The 19567-nt window shown below is 41.2% G+C and overlaps 1 protein-coding gene across 1 annotated transcript in view; it reads left to right on the top strand.

Moving 5' to 3' along the window:
* SLC39A8 (solute carrier family 39 member 8) overlaps positions 1 to 19567 on the top strand; it is a 69220-nt gene that overhangs the window by 3309 nt on the left and 46344 nt on the right. The window lies entirely within an intron of this gene.

Raw genomic sequence — 19567 nt, 5'->3', positions numbered from 1 at the left:
GGATGCACAGGGAAGCCCCAACTGAATGCATACGTTGGGTGATTAATTTGGGCCATTTAAATGGCCTCAGTGCTTGTTTATTCAGAAGTTCCTTTCTCTTCAGATTTTCTCTTCATTTCCTCTTCAAAACACCTCACTCTAAGTTCCTAGTGTAGATGCCGATTAAATAGCTCAATAAAAAAGCATATCCTCATTCTCCAAATGATCATACTAAACTAATTAGAATAAATCAGAAGGCCAGGGAGTGTGATTGGGGTGTTGGAGAAGTGGGACTGGCCGTGGTAGTTGGTCTGTGAGGCAACCTTTGTGTCATACCATCCCTCAACTTCACACTTTGCTTCTCTCTCTTCACGCTCTTCTTTCTTTCAATACATATCTTGCAGCATATTTCCCGCATCTTTTGTTCTTTTTCACTTGCTTGCCTGCACCTTGTTTGTACACCTCTTTAATTCGTACTCATTCTTCCTAAAGCAGTACTTGGAATATGCCTCTCTTCCTTCAAAGCTGCTCTGCTGGTGAAGTCTAGATCTTGATCCTGGCATTCAAGGCCTTGCACCTTAAGGTCGACACTGAGCAGTGTACCCACCCAGACCTAGCACTCGCTAAACGGAACTGTTTGCTCTTCTGTGAATTCGCTGTGTATTTTGTTCAACCACTTCTTAGCTTGTTACCTTCCCTGCACGCTTCATGTTTCCAACTGGAATGCCCTTCTTTTCCTTGAATTACCCTATCGAAATCCTATACTTTTAATTGCCTGGCTATCCCTTTGCCACAACTTCTGCATAAAACCTCTCCAGGGCATCACGACCAGCAGTGACAGCCTGTTTTTTCTCTTTTTGAATAACTGACATGTTTTCTTATTATGCTAATGACACTTAACTATTCCTGTGTTTAACAAATATTTTGAATGACTACTGCCCTCTGGTTAGAGTGGTCATTTTAAGGTACAAATCTGATCATATCACTCATCTTAGTAAAACAATTAAATTCTCTCAAGATAAATTTCAAATGCTTTAGTGTGGCTTAGCCCTTTCATGATCTGGTCCCTGAATATTTCTCAAGACTTCTCCTTTGCCACTACTACAGTCTTAATGTGCTGCCTGTAGTTCTTGGTTTTCCATATACACCTGCTTATGCTGCAGGTATTAGTTTAGACATTACTTTTTCTGGGAAGCTTTTCTTGGTCTGCTCAAGGGTTTAGTAAGAACCCCTCCTATGTGACCCTACATGAATTAGTGCCTTTGCAGTTCTAACATATTATATGTTGCAATTATATTACAGTATAAAAATAATTTAGTATGTATTACAACTTTTTGTTTATATGGCTGAAGCCTCCCTACTTCCTTACCTTAATGATTTTAAACAAATTAAAGGGTGTGACCTAACTTTTCTCTCTAGGGGCTGGTATATTGCCTGGTACATAACATGTATTCACTATATATATTCTGAATGAATGAGTGAAAATTGCTTAATGTGAGTAAGAGAATTTGGCCCTCACATGACTTTACAGTTTATTGGAGGAGGTACGGCTTGGGCACATACAACTGTAATGCATGATAGAGTGATATGTCTCATCAAAGAATTACAAACAAAAGTAGAATGGGATCAGACTTGAGTTTTCAGAACATTTATCTTCATGAGAATATGGAAAGTGTTGGAGTGGGTCAGGGTGCGAACTAAGGAGGAGACTGCAGTGGTTTGCATGAGTGAGATGTAATGATTGCTTGAACCCATAGGTAGTCAGGAGTTGGCATAAAGGCTCTGCCTTCTCCAGGAAGAGCAGGCGTGGCTGAAGAGCAGACAAAAGAGCCCCAAGTAGATATTTTTTGCTTCAGTCTTTTGTCTGCTGTTGTCCTTTAACTATTGTTAGATCTTCTTCACTAGCTTCTGGCCCCATGACACCAGAGGGAGAGGCAGTGAGGTAACTCTCGGCTTATTTCAGTGGATGGCCAGGCTCATGGTATGTAGCAAACAGAAGGGGTGTGTGTGTGCGAGTTTGGGTCATTACACATACATTGTGTGTATAGCTTGTTGTTATCTACTGTATTTTTTCCTGGGGTGGGGTGATGGTGGATTAGATGAGGGAGGTTCAGGGAAGCACTGACCATGAACAGAGCAGAGAAAGAGCATCTGGTCTCTTTTAGACCTTATGCTCTGGGAAATGGCGAGAATACACCTTCTAGGAATGCCTTCCAGACCGCTTGTTCAGGTGAGAAACTAGAAGAGTGGGACGGAAAGTTGCACTTAGGCCTCCAGTCACTTTTTCTTCAAGACGTTGGACCTGCTCTGATCTATTATATCATTCTCATTTAGGTTGACTCTGTATAGAGCAGTCATTGTTTCCAAGACGTTTTGGGAATACAAGGGATACTTGCAAATCATTTCACTATGATGATGTCCAATGGTGGGGAAAAGGTGTAATGGCCACCACAGGGGAAGGTACCTTCAGACCATAAAACACAGCAGGCTACCCCATGGAATATAACAGAACTTATTAAAGGGCAATTTGCTTAAGGGAAGATTGGAGAAGAAAAGATAATAATTTGCTGCAGTCTGTGCAAATTATTTTTCCCTAACAGACCCTTGCCACAGGACTTTTTTAAAAAAATAGTATAATTCAGGTACTAATCATTGACAAGACAAAGGGATAGAGAATGCCATAATGTCAGGGCCAATACGTCCTGCTGGTATGATGATAAATGATTGCTTGTAATTGATACTATTACCAGTTTGATATTTATCTTAGTTGTTATGCCATTTCAGCTGTTACTAACAAAAATATTTATGGCTACATTTTATGGAACATAGAACATCATCCCCCAGAAAGCTTTGATATGCTTGCTAAAGATAGCGCAGTTGGTCAAAGGTCACAGTATGACACTTAAAAAATGAAAAGAAATCTGGATCCAGAGATGGAGTTGGTTTCGTTCCAGTCTCTCTATCTGTACAGATGGCAGGAGCTCAGTTTGCCTCCTCGTCCGGCACGACTGGGATCTATGCAGGAAAACGGCCTTCATTCTTTCCATGTTGAACTCCCAAGCCTGCACCTTCACCCACTACCTAGGAGTCACCTGGACTTTCGTGCATAACATAATAATTATAGCAAGAGATTGTTGGTCTTTTTCTGTGCGACATAACTTTTAACCAGTTTGTTTGTATTATCATATTTGATACCCAACACAATTTTACGATAAAGGTACTGTTTGTATCTTCATTTTGTACATGAGAAAAATGAGATAGAAAGAGGTTAAGTAACTTGACTATTGTCACACAAGAAGTGATAGAACCTCAGGTAATCCTAAACGTGTGCTATAGTGGATGTTTTGAACTATGGGCTAGACAATTGCACCCTCTGTAGCCAGAACAACTATTACCTCAGTTTTGAAATATGCATAGAAGACACTAATGATCTGCTACTTATCTAGTTCCATTGCGTAGCTGCATCAAGAGAACAGCGCTGCCTGTGGAAACTCTACTGGTGATGATGGGTCCTTGTGCTCAGAGAGCTTATAATCTAATTAGGAAAGAAAATGGCAACTTGAGAAAAGTATGCAAGGCCAAACTGCCGTAGTTAAGTAATCACTGAAAAAATATTATAAAATGTCTTACAAGGCTATCTGTGATTAATTCTTCAATGAGTACTGTTCATAGCAGGTGCTGCTAGTTTAGAAGGGTGAGGGGCTCATGGAAGAGTTACAAATCACCCAGTTCTCCTTTTGGAGAATTCTGCGTGTCTGGTTCAGTTTTTGAAGTATTTATTGATTGAACATCTGCCCGTTTCAAATGGATTTCTACTACTAATCACAAAATGGATTTTCAGGTGACTTCCATGAATTATCTCTTAGAGAATGAAATTTTCTTTTATTCTTTTTTATATGTTGAATTTTTTTTCAGAGAAAATATTTTGGCAACAATAGCTTTCCTAATTTTGAGTTCTTAAAGTTTTCCCGGAGAAACATGTATTAATCAACTTCTTTCTTCTATGGATAGCCTTCAGATATGAGAGAAACACCACGTCTAGTGTCAAAACATTCAGCCCTGTTCTCACTGTTGTTCTAGAAGGACTCTCTACCAATGAATTTGCTCTCTCTTCTGGCAGTGTAGAGTGTAAATCTGCCTTTATCATGCCTGTGAAGAGCTGCATTGCTGGCTGTGTAACACTGGAGAAAGTGGTGTGTGCATGAAATATGTATATATATATTCACATATACATATATATACACACATACGTATATGTGTATACACACATATACATGCTACAAAAAGCACAGACTTGTTTGCTAATGCATGCATATTCTTGACACTGGGTAATTGAGTTTGTTTATCAAATCACACTGCGCTAGTTTTCTTTAGGAGTAGTCTTCTCAGAATCTAGGTCTATTCTACACCTACACATACTAATGAGAAAAGCTAGACACTGGCTCTGGCTCTGATCTTGGGATGAATGCCTTGTAAGCAAATATTCTGGGAAGGGCCTTCCCATTAGCAGAGGAAGCAGGTCCTGGCCTAACAGGAATGATAGCTAACGTTTACGGCGCACTGATCATGAGCCAGGCATTGTGCTCTGTGCTTTCTTATACACCACCCCACTCACCCTTCTGACCTCCCAGGGTAAGTACACGAACTCCCACGGGGCCACCCAGTCTCAGCTGGGTTACGTACCTCGTGTGAAGTCATGGCCTGGAAGCTGCAGAGTGAGGATTCCACTCCAGGGTGATGGGACTTCAGAACCTGTGCTCTTTTGGGGAAGGTGGGACTTGAATCTAGAGCCTTAGACCCAAAATAAATGAAAAAAAAAAAAGAAACAAACTCATAGGTCCAGAGAACAGACTGATGGTTGCCAGAGGGGAGGGGGTTTTGGGGATCTGGCGAAAAAGGTAAAGGGATTAAGAAACACAGATTGGTAGTTACAGAATAGCCACAGGAATGTAAAGCACAGCACAGGGAATATAGTCAGTAATATTGTAACAACTATGTATGGTGCCCAGTGGGTGCTGGAAATACCTGGGGTGGAGAAGCATCTTGTAAAGTATATGATTGTCTAAACACTATGCTAATTCAAAATAATATCGAATGTAAACATTGAAAAATAAAATTTAAAAATTAAAAAAATAAACAACCAAACAAGACTTATGCTCTTTCTGCTATTGTTTCTCAAGCTAAGTCTATCATCCCACGGAGGGACCTGGTTTATTTTCCAAAAAGCTGCGTGCCTCCTATGTTGTGCAAGTGCCTGCACATCAAGGTAGAACTCATGCCAGTTTCTTGAAGTCACCGAGAATTGTACAGTCATTTGAAAGCAAGAAGGTGTTTTCTGCTGATATTCCTCGTTTCAATAAAACAAGAAAAAATATTACTGTAATTTTCCCTGATGAAGCTGTCTCTACAATAGTCAGGGCTAGCTCTAAAACCTGATTGGTTTTTCAGCCTTACAATGTTATTTTCTGATTTTTGACATTTGGTAATAAAAACTGTATTGTGAGAGAAATAGGACATGTCAGTATCTTCAGAAACTGAGGCCCAAATAAGTCATTTGGCAAAAGTCACCAAGTGCCCCAATTTGTCTGGGAGAGCAGGGGTTCCAATTTCGAATCCTTGGTTCTTTCCCCTTGTGCTGGTTTTAGACAGAGTCTGTATTAGTGAGCCCCCTGTGCTGTGAATCCACTGAGTATCTCACAGTCTACATGCCTCCCTTTCTGCATATCACTTGGCGATGGAAATTTATGAATTCCTATCCTATTTCTCGCCTTACAGTCACTCCTGAGCATATTATGGTGTGGCTTGGACCCCAGCACTTTCTTGAAATCACTCTACAGGATGTCACCCCAATCCTTCTTATTGCTAAATACAATGGGTGTTTCTCAGGCCTTACCTTGCTGTTAATTCTGATGGTATTGAACACATCTGCCTGAAACACACCATTTTCTTGCCTGTAATTGTGCTGCCTCCTTTTTCTTACCTCTCTGGTGGCCACTTTTCAATGTCAACATCCTTTGCTCACCCTTCAAATATTGGTGCTTTTAGGGTTCCATCTCAAGTCCCCTTCCTTTTAACTTTACACACTCTCTCTGCACAGTTCCAGTCACTCCTGGGCTGCAGTTGGTACCTCTCTTTGGACGTTTTCTAAATAGGTTGGCCTGCTTCAGGTATTTCTCATGAGGTTCAGCTTTGTACACCCTGTCACCCACTGAAGTCTCTCTCCCTTCCCCAACTCAATCGGTCTAATCCTGCCCCAAATGGAACTCATCCACTCCATCCTTTCTCCATCAAAACCTTCTGCTAATCTTGTCTGATGCTTTGTTTAGAGTTCAGAAACGTATTAAAAGAAATATGTCTATTCTCTTTACATGTTCATGATCTTACGAAAGAGGTATGCATTTTTACAAACAGGTGATAATATGTTAAGGGATGCAGTAAGTGCTAAACAAATAAATGCTCTGTGTGTAGGAGTCTGGAGAGGAAGAGGCGAGCATGGGAGGGGAAGCAGAGGAGGTGTGGGCCCGTGTAGGAGAGATAGGAGCCGGAAACTTTGAGTGGAGGCATATTAGGACTCTAGGTGGGGGTGAGGGACTATGCAAAGTCACAATGACTGTGAAACACAAGACTCATTGGAACTGTGTGGTTAAGATAGAAAGTTCAAGTGTGCTCTGGAAGAGGGTGAAGGGAGTGGAATATCGAAGACAGATAACAGGTTCTTCAGTGTTAGGACTTTACACCCTTGACAGAAAGGAAGTTTGCATGTGTGCACGTGTGTTGGGGGCAGTCTGAGCAGAGGGGCGACAGTGGCGGTGTTTCTGCAGGAACAGTCTTGTGGGCGTGTAGGTTGAACTGGGTGAGGTGTGTCTCAGATACAATTGATGAAAGCTCCCGACTTGTCAGTTAGGCGGCATGTAAGGGTCTGTTTGTGTGTCGTTCTTAGGAGTTAGACCAACCCTTTGGGAGTCAGGACCCTTTTGTACTCACTCTTGAAAACTACTGAGGACACCAAACAAGTTTAGTATATATGGTTCACATCTATTGATATTTATAACTACAGAAATGAGTGTTGAGAACATTAAAAACATTTATTAAAAATGACATTAATAAATCCATGCCATGTTAAGATTTAAAAAATGAAAAATAACTCTTTCCATGACAAAAGAATTAGTGAAAAGAAGGGCATTGTTTTACATTTTTGCAAATCTTTTTAATGTCTGGTTTATTAGAGTCTCATTTATGCTTCTGCGTTCACTCCATTGTAACATATGCCATACAGCCTCTGGAGAAATCCACTGTTTACTCATAAGAGAATAAGAGTGAGAAAGGGAAATGCCGTCTCAGTACTATTTTGAAAACAATCCTGACCTCTCATATTCTCTCGCAGGGTCCTGGTAGCCCGCAGGGGTCCTGTGACCACACTTCGAGAGCCAGCGTGCTGAAGGATCATTACATAGTTGGGCCTGTGATAGACAAGGCCAGTCCTTGTATGCAGGGACGAGGTGGCTCTGAAGGATGAGCTCAATCCCTGTGGCATCTAGCCCAGCCCTGAAGTGAAGAGGCGTGCCTTCCACACCTTATCCCCGAGAGGCAATGAGCGGGAGGCCCCTAGTGAACGGCAGGGCTTTACGGGCCCTCTGGTCTTGGCTGCAAACAGGAGAAGGCCTGTGGAAGAAAGTGGGGTGGCCCGCGCCACCTGGGGGCAGGTCAGAGTTGGGAAGAGAAGAATCCAGACTGAGTATCTGCTCTGTCACCGTGTCAAGCTTTTAGGGGTGAGAGAGCCTTGAGAAACTGAACGTGGGATGGAATAAGGCTGAGAAACTTGTCAATAGCTATGGTGACGTTAGAAAACTTTGTAAACCTCTTTTTTAAAAGTGTATAATAGCTTAAAAATTTTTGTTTTCTTTAGTAAAAGTAAGCACTAATTCCAACTTGTCTTCATTGTGTTTGGAGGAACCCAGATAGTGCTCCCTCTCCGTGATTTAACTTTACTTTTCTAACCGAAACAAGAATAGGAGGATATTGTCTAAAACTTCGGCGAATATAGAGGAACAGAATAGAAAAAATAACAATCACCCACGATTTGATCGCCCTGAGATAAATGCCGTTAACATTTTGAAGTACATCCTCTAGAGTTTCTCTAACCTCATTTATAGTAGTGGTGTCAGTCGACCCGTGTTGTTTCATAACAATCCCACTTCCCTTAACAATGTATCACAAGACGTGGCATCTTTGTCCTTAAAACATATATTGGAAAGGCACTTTTTGTGTCCTCTCAAGGAAGAGTTTTGGGGGTGAATGCGAGTGTGCGCGTGCATGTGTGTGCACGCCCGTGTGCGCATTGTGGGTGAGAATGCACAAGCCCGAGTGGCTTCAGTCGGCAGTGTTAGGAATCCGAACGAAAACTGGAAAAATGAATCTTAGGAAACAGATTAGCCACCCGTTAAATGTAGAGATTGTTTTTTAAGAATGTTCTTTGCTCAAACCTTAGAAAATCATGACTTATCTTGGTGAAATAATAGTATAAACTTGGAAGAGACGATTAAGAGTGGAAACATTCTAGAGAAGTTCGGTAAAACAGGAGGCGATTCAGCGTGTTGATGTGTCGCACAATATCAAGGAGTCTTGGAAGTGGCGCTCTGGCTCCTCGTCACCGACATTAGGTGGTTCCGTTCTGTACCTGTAACAAGCCTCAAAGTGATGTCCACACTCAGTCCTGCTTCGAATGCTCCTTTTGCTGGTGTGAAGCATTTAAGTCACAGGTTCCGTGACATAGTTCTCTCACCCCAAACGGGTCAATGTATGGGACTACTCACCTTTTCAGGGTCAGAAGTGGCCTCTCAATTGCTAAGCTTCTAAAATTTAAATATTTAAATTGTTCTCTTGTGATCTTTGGCTAGTCCCACATTTGAAACACTCTTGTATGAACGAACTTCACTTTCTGCAGTTCTTTAGCTTTTTCACAGTTTTGTTTAGGTTGCTACTATGATCATAAACTGTTTTTTACCATTGGTTTTGAAAGATAGTTTCAAGACAAGTTGAGGGGTTCACTCGTTCATTTCCTCATCCATTCATTTAATAAGTATTTACCGAGTCTTACTGTGTGCCAGGCACACGGTATTATATTATTAGTGCTAGCGTTAGTAAATTCTAAGGTAGGTATGCTCTCCAGGATTCCAGAGGTTTCTTTCTCATTAAATAATTATTTTGGATGTTTATCTTTCCTTCCTCTTAATACAGTCCTAACAATCTATGGCCAGTCATACAGGTCTCATTGATGGTAGTTCAGGTGGATCCATCAACAAGCTGGCTTTTCTACTTGACCTTCAAAAATACTGGCTTTAAAACAACAGTAACAGGGAAGCAAAATATTTAAGATGGCACCCCCCCCCAATAATTCTCGGTTTGATGATCCCTTTACAAGGTTCTTCACAGCAATGTCAGCAGCCGTGGGCCTGTGGTGTAGGGTGTCATGCCCAGCTGTCCGCTGCTTGAATGTGGTGGTTGTGTCTGTCCGATATTTCTGCTTTGGTGATGGACAGAGAGCTTATTGGGGAGCAAAGAACCACAACCACCTTGTATTCTTTAATTGTCACCATGGTGAGAAAACTCAACTGATGTTGGCATTGATGATTGTTTAATTGTTTTTGAGGTTTCTCTTTCAGTAGGATGCTAAATATGGCCTGAGTAACTGCATGACTCAAGTCACTAACAGGGGCAATAACTACATGCCTTGCCAGGATCTAAATGGTTCTCTCTTTCACTATTTGTATTCTTTTCATTGTTCAACCCACCAAAACTTGGGGATATAGCAGCAAGAGTATTGGCTTAGAAGTCAGATGACATAAGATGACCCTGGTTTGAATTCTGCCTTTAATACTTACAAATTGTTTACTCTTGAACAATTTACTTTTTCCTGGGGTATGATTTCTTTGTCCCAGACTTTTTCTAAAATCTACTTTAGTAGTTGATGTGGGGATTAAAAGAGATAGTATATGTTAAGCATATAGCTTTTCTGTGCTTCCTAGAATTCTTATAATAACTATTGTTTATAATACTTGTCAACTAATCACATACTTACTTGCATTGCTGATATCAGCCTTAGTTTTGGGGGCTTATATCTTATCTCTGTAGCCATGAGAAGCACTGAACCAACACTTTAGACTCAGTACACTCAGTACACACATCTCCTCCTTCAGAAAGCCTTCCCTGACCTCTTCCCTCTTCCTTCACAGTGCCTTGCACTTATCTTTATTGTTTTCCTTCCCACATTGTATTATAGTCATCTGTTTTGTATCTTTGTGTTTTGTCTACTGAACGGTGAGTGTGTTGAAGATGGAACTGTGTCTCCGTTCCAGCCCTTACCAGACTACCTAGGCCAGCGAAGAGGGGAGCAAGCTGCGGTTGATGGACACATGAATGAATGGGAGTGAGGGTAAAGTGCACTGGCTTCTCTGACAGCAAATTGGAAAACAACTTCGGGTGGATTCTTCTTCAGAGCACAGGAGGCCCCTCGTGTACTGGGGGAAGATGGCACATTCCGGAAGGTAGTGTGGTTCTCGCTGACGACAAGGATGTGACAGAGCAGGGGCAGAGGCGTCTCTGAGGGAGAGAGGGGGGACGGGCACTTTCAGACTTGGATTTCAGCCCTGCTCCCACCTCTGGCTAGAGGCTGTATAACAAAATGTAAAGTATGTAGCTCAGTGACCTGACAACCTAGAAAACTGGTGAGATCTCATTCTCTGGCCGCCTTTCCTTGCTTTTGTACCAATTATACAGGGTGGAGCAAACGTGGGTTTACATCTGTTTATATGAAAAGCAAGAAAACAGTTTTATCCCAATTTTGATTGTTGCCGAGTGTAAATGTGTGATGAGGTGCGTTTCCCCTTCCCTGCGCCTGCACACGAGAGGGCACAACCACACTCAGTATGTGTCCTTGTTGGGAATGTGAACTGCTCAGCTTCCACAGAAGCACGGTATGTGGCAAAACAGAATTTGAAACCACTTCTGGGGTGACTTTTGAGTGGGATGATGTTTCATTTCTGGTGTGGTGTGAAGGCGTTGGCATAATGGGCACAGGATCAGATGGCCCTATTGTTTTGTATTATTTAATGGGTGACCTTTGAGAAGACAGCCAAGTACGGAAAACAACCCATGTGTTGAGAAAAGGAAGAAGAATGGTGAAGGTTTTAACATTAGAAAAACTTATCATTTTGATTTTTCATAGGTTCTGGATGATGCATTCATTTGTTAGCTTAAAAATGATTTTTAAATACTTATATATCAATCAGGACTCTTTTGTTTGAATGTGGAAGAAACAACTCTAAATTGCTTAAGTCAGAAAAAGAATTCATCGACTCAGGTAACTCACAGAAGACTCCAGGGCAAAGCCAACTTTAGGCACAGCTGTGTCCAGGGGACTAGTGATGGAATTGGAAACCTGTCTTCCTCTATTAGAGTTCACCTTCTTTCGTGGGGTAGAAAAAAACGGACGAAGGAGACCCCAGACTTAGAGCAATCCTATTAGAAAAAGACTTCTTCAATAGCTCTTCCAGAGAGTGGACAGGTCTAGGTCACTTGTCCTTTGGGCAACCCCACTTAAACCTCATACGAGGCTCCTATGGACTAAGGGGTCTGCTCCTGGATGGTGGGGATTGGTCTTAGGCAGGCAAAAAACCACGGACATTGCCTACATTTTACCAGCCTAGGTTATTTCTTATGTTTTGGGCTTATCTCACTCTTCTCATTCTCTGGCTCCCTTTCCTTTAATTTTCCTATAATTTTATACAGGGTGGAGCGAAAGTGGGTTTACATGTATTTATATGAAGAAAATAAAATCATTGATGAGTAATGATAAAAGCATAAACTCTGTTTCATGTACTCATGACTGTAAATCTCCTTTTCCCCACCCTGTATATGTATTCCCGAAACTTCCCCCTCCCTTCTATACTCTTTCCTGAGGGTGTCCCCCACTCACACTCAGCTGTTACCTCCGTACAGAAGGGAGCCACGTCCTTGTGCCTGGCCTCTGCCTTTCTCAGCAAAAGCTCCCTCATCATTTCCATTTGGTTCCACACAGCTGTTGCAACCTAAAATGTGTAAAACCAAACTGACCGTCATCCTCCATGTGTTTCTCTTCCTGGGTTCCTCAGTCATGCCAGTGACAACATTCTCTTCCCACTTTCCCAGAGGTCTAGCCCCAGAGTCGTTTTTGATGGTCTCCTCTGCATGCTAATGCTATTTTCCCCTGATATGAGCTCTCAATAGTTCTTTACCATTATGCCTCTTGAGAATGTATCACTTACTCTCCGGTTTTATAGCTACTGGTATATCTGATTTATTTCTGCCACAATTATTTAGGTTTCTGGATGGGAAGTAGTATGACTTATTTATCTTTGTATTGCAGTAGTCCCCACCTTATCCACAGTGTCAGTTACCCATAGTCATCTGGGGTCCAAAAATATGAAATGGAAAGTTCCAGAAATAAACAATTTATAAAATTTAGCGTGCGCACCATTCTGAGTAGCATAATGAAGTCTCCTACCATTCCACTCCATTCTGCCTGGGACATGAACCCTCCCTTTTGTGGGGGCTGAAAATAGATTTTTACTCCCACCTTTTAAATTTGTCTGGCCAGGCTAATAATTCAAACAACATATGGCAGATTAGCAGGAGAAAATAAACTTTTATTATGTACACATAGGGAATTCCCGTCAGCATAAAATTCAAAAGACAGTGGGGAAAACCTGGGTATATAATGCCATTTTGGACAAAGAGAAAAGGGGGGAACTAGATCTTAGATTTTAAAAGTGAAATGGTCAATTCACAGGTAACTGAGGAGGAATGGAACACCCATGGTAGGCAAATTCCTGCCAGGCACCCAGGGGCTGATGCAGTGTCAGGCCTTACCTGAAGCTCTCCCTTGCCCCGTACTCAGTTCAAATGAGGTGAAGGGGAGCGCCCTGAGTCCCTTCCTGAAGCAGGCCTTTCTCTCTGAACTTCTTTGGCAGGAAAAGGGGAGGGTCAGAGGTTCTTTCTGAGGCTTCTATTTCTTAGTAACCAGCTTAAAATCAATATCCCAAAAAGCACTGTTTGGAGGGTGGCACAACTCTAGTTCGCTTCATTTTGTCTGGCATATCTGCACACTACCTGTCCGTTACTCACTCAGTAGCTTTCTCGGGTATCAGATCAGCTGTCGTTAGAGGGCCAAGTTCAAGGAACTTCTGTTTTACTTACTAATGGCCTCAGAGTGCAAGAGTAGTGATGCTGGCAGTTCAGATGTGGCCGAGGGCTGTAGAGTGCTTCCTTTAAATGAAAAGGTAGAGGTTTTTGACTTCATAAGGGAAGAAAAAAAATGTATGCTGAGGTTGCTAGGATCCATGGTGAGATGAATCTTCTATCTTACCATGAATCTTCTATCCTAACGTGAAGAAGGAAAAAGAAATTCTTGTTAGTTTGCTGGATGAGTCTACATTCACATAATTTTTATTGCAATATGCAGTTATAAATTGTTCTGTTTTATCATTAGTTGTTCTTAATCTCTTACTGTGCCTAATTTATAAAGCAAAGTTTGTATTGCAATAGGGGAAAGGGGCCTCAGTATAGAACAAGGCGAAATTCTGAATACAACAAGGACAAGTGGAGATTTATAGCCAAGAAGCAGGGTTGGGGCAATGAATGGAAAATTTCTAAGAAGGAATTTCATTAAACAGACCTAGCAGGATATTTGCTGAAGGTGGGCCAGGCTGATCAGATATCAAGGATGAGGCATCTGTCTAAACTGACTTAACAAGATTCTTGCTAAACCTGGGCAATGTATTCCCCCCACACCATCCCAAGAACAGATACAAGGCCGAGGCTTAGAGTACTTAGAGAGCTGACTGAAGTTGAGTCAGGTGGAGAGTGTGTGTCATTATCTCAGGTATGTAATCCTAAATCTTGCTCAACTCTTTGGCATTTATCACAAGCAGATTTCAACTGTACAAAATGTTGAGTGAGGAACTTGCCCTAATCAGTCAAATTTCACTCCTCCCATCCCTCCCTGTACCAGCCTCCTTCATTCCCACAAAAATATGTCTGGAAAAGAAGCACCTCCCCGCAAAAAAACAAAACAAAACTACCCAAACCTAACTTTTGACTAGTCAGAATAGGTGAGGAAGAAGGAGGAGGGAAAGAAGCAGGAAAAAAGTGTGAAACTATTTGCTAACATGATTTTGAATATAATTTGAAATCTTTTTTTATATGTGTTTAAACCCCCTTATTACCTCTTCTACTACTTTACTTTGGTTGTTGTGTGTATAAGGCTCATTTGAGATTTACCTTAATGTGGCAAGAGACTAACAAATAGTAATTTCATTAAAATTAAGGAAATGTCTTTAGGAAAAAGTCAACCCACTGAACATTAGGGCAGCTGATGGCTGGAGTTTGTCTCTGATAGCACAAAGCTCAAAGCCACAGTCAGCATCAAGAGGCACTCTGGAGAATAGCAGTATCGTGAAAACAAATAGATAGGAGAAAAGCTCAGTAGGTAAATTGGAAGGAGATGTTGAAAGCTCATGAAGTGTTTTTTTGAGGTACATAGTATTCCGGCTAACCAATCACTCTGAGTTGTTTTCTGAGGAGTTTAGTGGTCTCTACCAGCTTTAACACTTATTCATGTTTGTTTTGGAGGTGAAGTGCTATGTTTGGGAGAATGCTTGAACTTCCTTAGTGGTTCTACTGGTTTTGTTGTTGCTCTCACAACTCAGGCCCTCATCCTGTTTGTCCCTGCTCTGGGAAACACTGCCCCTTCTTAGACAACTGCTTTCTTTGTTTGAGGTTCAACTTTGTGAAATCAAAGCATAATAAATCAGTACCCAAAAATCTGTTGCATTTCTATGTACTAATAACAAACTATCAGAAAGAGAAGTTAAAATAACAATTCTATTTACAATTGCATCTAAAAGAATAAAATACTTAGGAATAAATTTAACCAAGGAGGTAAAACATCCATGTATTGAAAACTACAAGATATTAATGAAAGAAATTGATGAAGACACAAATGAATGCAAAGATATTCCATGCTTGTGGATTGGAAGAATCAGTATTGTTAAAATGTTCATACTACCTAAAGCAATCTACCGATTCAATGCCCTATGAAAATTCCAATAGCATTTTTCAAAGAACTATAAAAAATAATCCTAAAATTTGTATGGAACCACAATAATCCCTGAGTAGCCAAAATAATTTTGAAAAAGAAGAACAAAGCTGGAGGTATCATACTCACTGACTTCAGACTATCTTATAAGGCTATAGTAATTAAAACAGTATAATGTTAGCATACAAACAGATTCATGTCAATGGAAAAAATAGAGAGCCCACAAATAAAACTGAGCATTGGTTGCTAAATATTATTTAAGAAAGAGAACAAAGGGAACCAGACATTCTTAAGCAGAATAAAATAAGGAGCATAGGCCTGCTTCCTTCCTTTAGACCTTGCAGCTTCACACACTTCACAGGGAACAATTGTCCTTCCCCTCAGAGCAATGTGGGGAAAGAAAGAACAGTAAAGGGGGAGGTAAGCACATATGCAGTAGGAGCCAGAATGGCAACCATAGAGGCCTGCCAGTCTAGCCTAGAACAGGGATTGGATTGGATAAGAGACAAAACCCCAGAGGATGTAAGGAATAGATTGGTTAGGGGTTGGACCCATTAGAAGCCTGCAAAAACTCAGAAAGTTGATTGGTTATTTTGAAAAAGTGCCTGGTCCTTCCCAAGCCTGGTATAACATAATCCCAACTAACAAAGAGCCTTCTTGCTTGCCTCATTGTTCATGCATTCTCTCCATAGTGACCCAATGGGACTAACAGGCACCCGGGGCTCTGGTGGCCATGTGGACAGGAAACATGGGCCTCAGCCAAGGTGCAGCCCAGAAAACAAGCTAAGCTAGCTGGATGGTGATAAAGGCTGAACTGGACAAAGCTTTAACATGGACTAGCCTTGGCATGACACAGAAGCTCAGGACACTGGCCCTGTTTCTGTCCTGATGAAGGCAAGATTGGAACTTTGTCCATGGCTGGACAGTTGGAGATGGGACAATGGAAACCCAGCAGAACTCTTTTGATCTTGTACCTGGTGCCACAAGGAAATCTTATCACCAGACCTTATCCTCCCTTGTGGGTCTCCTGGAAAGCTTTCCTTGTGACACCACAATGAGCCCACTTTCACCAGCAACGAAACCATGCACGTATAGTGAATTAATTTAGGATAAAGGAGCCAAGAATATACAATGGGGAAGGGACAATCTCTTTAATGAATGGTGCTGGGAAAACTGCACAGCCACATGCAAAAGTGTGACGCTTGACCACTATCTTATACCATATACAAACATTAACTCAAAATGGGTTACATATTTTAATGTTAAGGGCTGAAACCAGAAAACTTAGATACTAAGTTCCTTTGACACAGGTCTTGAAAATAATTTTTTGAATCTGAGACCAAAAGCAAATATAATAACAGCAGTAAATAAATAAATAATATGTAAAATTAAAAAAAAAAGAAAGAAGCTACATCAAACCAAAGAGCTTCTGCATAGCAAAGGACTCCATCAACAAAATAACGCAACCTATTCCACAGGAGAAAAACTCATACAAGTCAGCAACAAAAAGAACCAAACAGTCTATTTAAAAAATGAGCAGAAGATCCGAGTAGACATTTTCCAAAGAAGACAGACAGATGGCTAACAGGTATCTGAAAGGGTGTTCAAATCGTTAGTCATCAGGAAATGCAAATCAAAGCCACAATGACGTATGACCTCACACAGTGGCTGTTATCAGAAAGGCAAGAAACAACAAGTGCTGGCGAAGCTGTAGAGAAAAAGGAACCCTTGTGCACTGTTGGTGGGAATGCAGACTGCTGCAGCCACTATGAAAACAGTGTGGAGGTGCCTCAAAAAATTAAAAACACAACTACAATATTATCCAGCAATTCTAGTTCTGGATATTTATCTGAAGAAAACAAAAGCACTCACTCAAAAATGTACCTGCACCCCATGTTCGTGTCAACGAAGACATGGAAGCAACCTAAGTGTCCACTGATGGGTGAATGGGTAAAGAAGATGTGGTGCATATATACAATGAGATAGTACTCAGCCACAATGAAGACATAAATCTTACCGTTTGTGGTAACATGGTAAGATTTAACATACATTATGCTAAGTGAAATATCACAGAAAAAGACAAATACCGTATCTTGCTGATATGTGGAATATAAAACAAAACCAAGTTTATATATGTGCAGAGCAGGTTGGTGGTTGCCAGAGGTGGAGAGGGTAAGAGAGCGGGAGAAACAGGGGAAGGGAGTCAAAAGATAGTAAGAAAAAATAAAATCAAATCAAAGCTATTTAAAAGCAAAATTTGGCTGCTGTATAATTTTTTTTCTACTTGCTGGTAGATAACTATTTTCAATAAATCCGGCCTGCCATTAGTGTTTGTTTTGCCACATTGTGAGTACTCTCTTAATGTTCTGCCCCTGTTCTCATGCCATGAGGCGAGGTCTAGAGTTTTGTCATCTCTCCGCCTACTTGCTCTTTCTTGAGATGGAGCTGCTGCCGCTGTAAGAGTGTTATCATCCATGAGTACCTGCCCACGCAGAATGGCCACACACACGTTGCACAGCTCAGCCAGACTCCCAGCTGTCTTACAATATTGATTATTTGTTCCCTTGGTGATCTTTCTTTCCCTAACTGTATGTAGGAGAGTGTCTTTTAAGGTATACAACAGACACCTTGGGCATCCTTAGGGTAGTAACTTTCAAACATTTGATGGTATTTACGGCAAATCTTTTTTTTTAATTTAAAAAAATTAAAAATTTCACTTACAGTTGATATTCAATGGTATGTTAGTTTCAGGCGTACAGCATAGTGATTAGACATTTACACGACTTACAAAGTGATTCCTCTAATAAATCTAGTGCCCCCCAGCACCATACATAGTTATGACAAAATTATTGACTGTAGTCCCTATGCTACAATTTACATCCCCATGACTGTTTTATACCTGCCAATTTTTACTTCCTAGTCCCTTCACCCTTTTCACCCAGCTGGTAAAAAATAAACTTTGCACTCTGGCTGGTGTAGTTTAGTGGATTGAGTGCTGGCTTGCGAACCTAAGGGTCCTTGGTTTGATTCCCAGTCAGGGCACATGCCTGGGTTGCAGGCCAGGACCCCAGTAGGGAGCACGCGAGAGGCTACCACACACTGATGTTTCTCTTCCTCTCTTCGTCCCTTCCCCTCTCTAAAAATAAATAAATGAAATCTTTACCACATTAATAATAGATGAAATAAACTTTGCATTGTGATCCCATGTACAGGTACATGGTATGCATAATGTGTAGCTGTTGTAAAATTTGATTAAGCAGTAGTTATCCTAGTTACGTGTGATATACTCTGGAGTTTCTATCATATTGTTCTTCACTTCCTTGCAAAATGCTGACAGTAAGTGAACTTCCTGACCCACTAAGAGGTCACAACTGGAGTTTGAAAAGAACTGTTTAACCAACATCAAGTTTTAGGAGATGATAGAATATTAATTCTGAGAAGGCTTTGTAAATTACCTATCAGCAGCTTCCCCCCTTTCCTCTTATTTTATAGTTGGAGGAACTTGAAGTCCAAGTATGTTAAGACTTCTTGCAGGCGCACAGTGCTGCTTTGTGTTTATACTACGACACCCACTTATTCCTGGAACCATGCAGTGGGTAGTTGGGCCACATGGACTCTGTAATTTTTGAACCTAGCAATTATGCTGCAGTGTGGTTACATGGTAATGAATAAACTATACCCACTCTCCCTCCCCCAGTTGGCTACCAAGCTATTGTCTTCCCTCATTAGTTTATTATCCCCTATTCTCAACGGAGGAAGACAGTTAACAAAGCATTGAGTGTACTGTCTCCTCTTCCAGGAATGGCACACAGCAGCCATTGTCACGGACCTGGAGGAGTGCGTCTGTTGAATAAGGAACAATGGGGGCACATACTTAGACATTTACAAAAAGTCTAAATGTATACATTTTCTTTACGGTAATTGTACTGTTAGCTTTTGACAACTCCAAACATCAGGGTGTATTTGATGGTTTTTTCATCTCCCCTTCAAAATCAGTAGTGGTTTCCTGTCTTCAAAATCTTACATTGTGAGTTTTATTGTTTTTGTTGTGAAGAAAATGACAGCACTTAGGGTCAAACAATTAACAAAAACTTTTGAGTTTTTAGTATCCTTCATAGTGTATTAGTGAGCATGGGCTGCCATAACAAAATACTATAGACTGGGTGGCTTAAACCACAGAAGTTTGTTTTCTCACAGTTCTAGACACTGGTAGAGGTGGCAGAGGGTTGGTATCTGGTTAGAGCTCTCTCCTTGGATTGCAGACGCTGCTTTCTTGCTTTGTCCTCACGTGGTGGAGAGAGGGAGGGAGCAAGCAAGCTCTCCAGTGTCTTTTCCGATTAGCCCGGGAATCTGATTGGAGCAGGGCCCCACCCTCATGATTTAGTCTAACCCTCAGTGCCTTATAAAGGCTCCATCTCCAAAAATCATCACATCAGGGCTTAAGGCATCAATATA

This window comes from Sturnira hondurensis, unplaced genomic scaffold, assembly GCF_014824575.4.
Source record: "Sturnira hondurensis isolate 20B ecotype Veracruz unplaced genomic scaffold, ASM1482457v3 Scaffold0022707, whole genome shotgun sequence".
Lineage (NCBI taxonomy): Eukaryota > Metazoa > Chordata > Mammalia > Chiroptera > Phyllostomidae > Sturnira > Sturnira hondurensis.
This window is presented reverse-complemented; position numbering and strand designations above follow the sequence as displayed.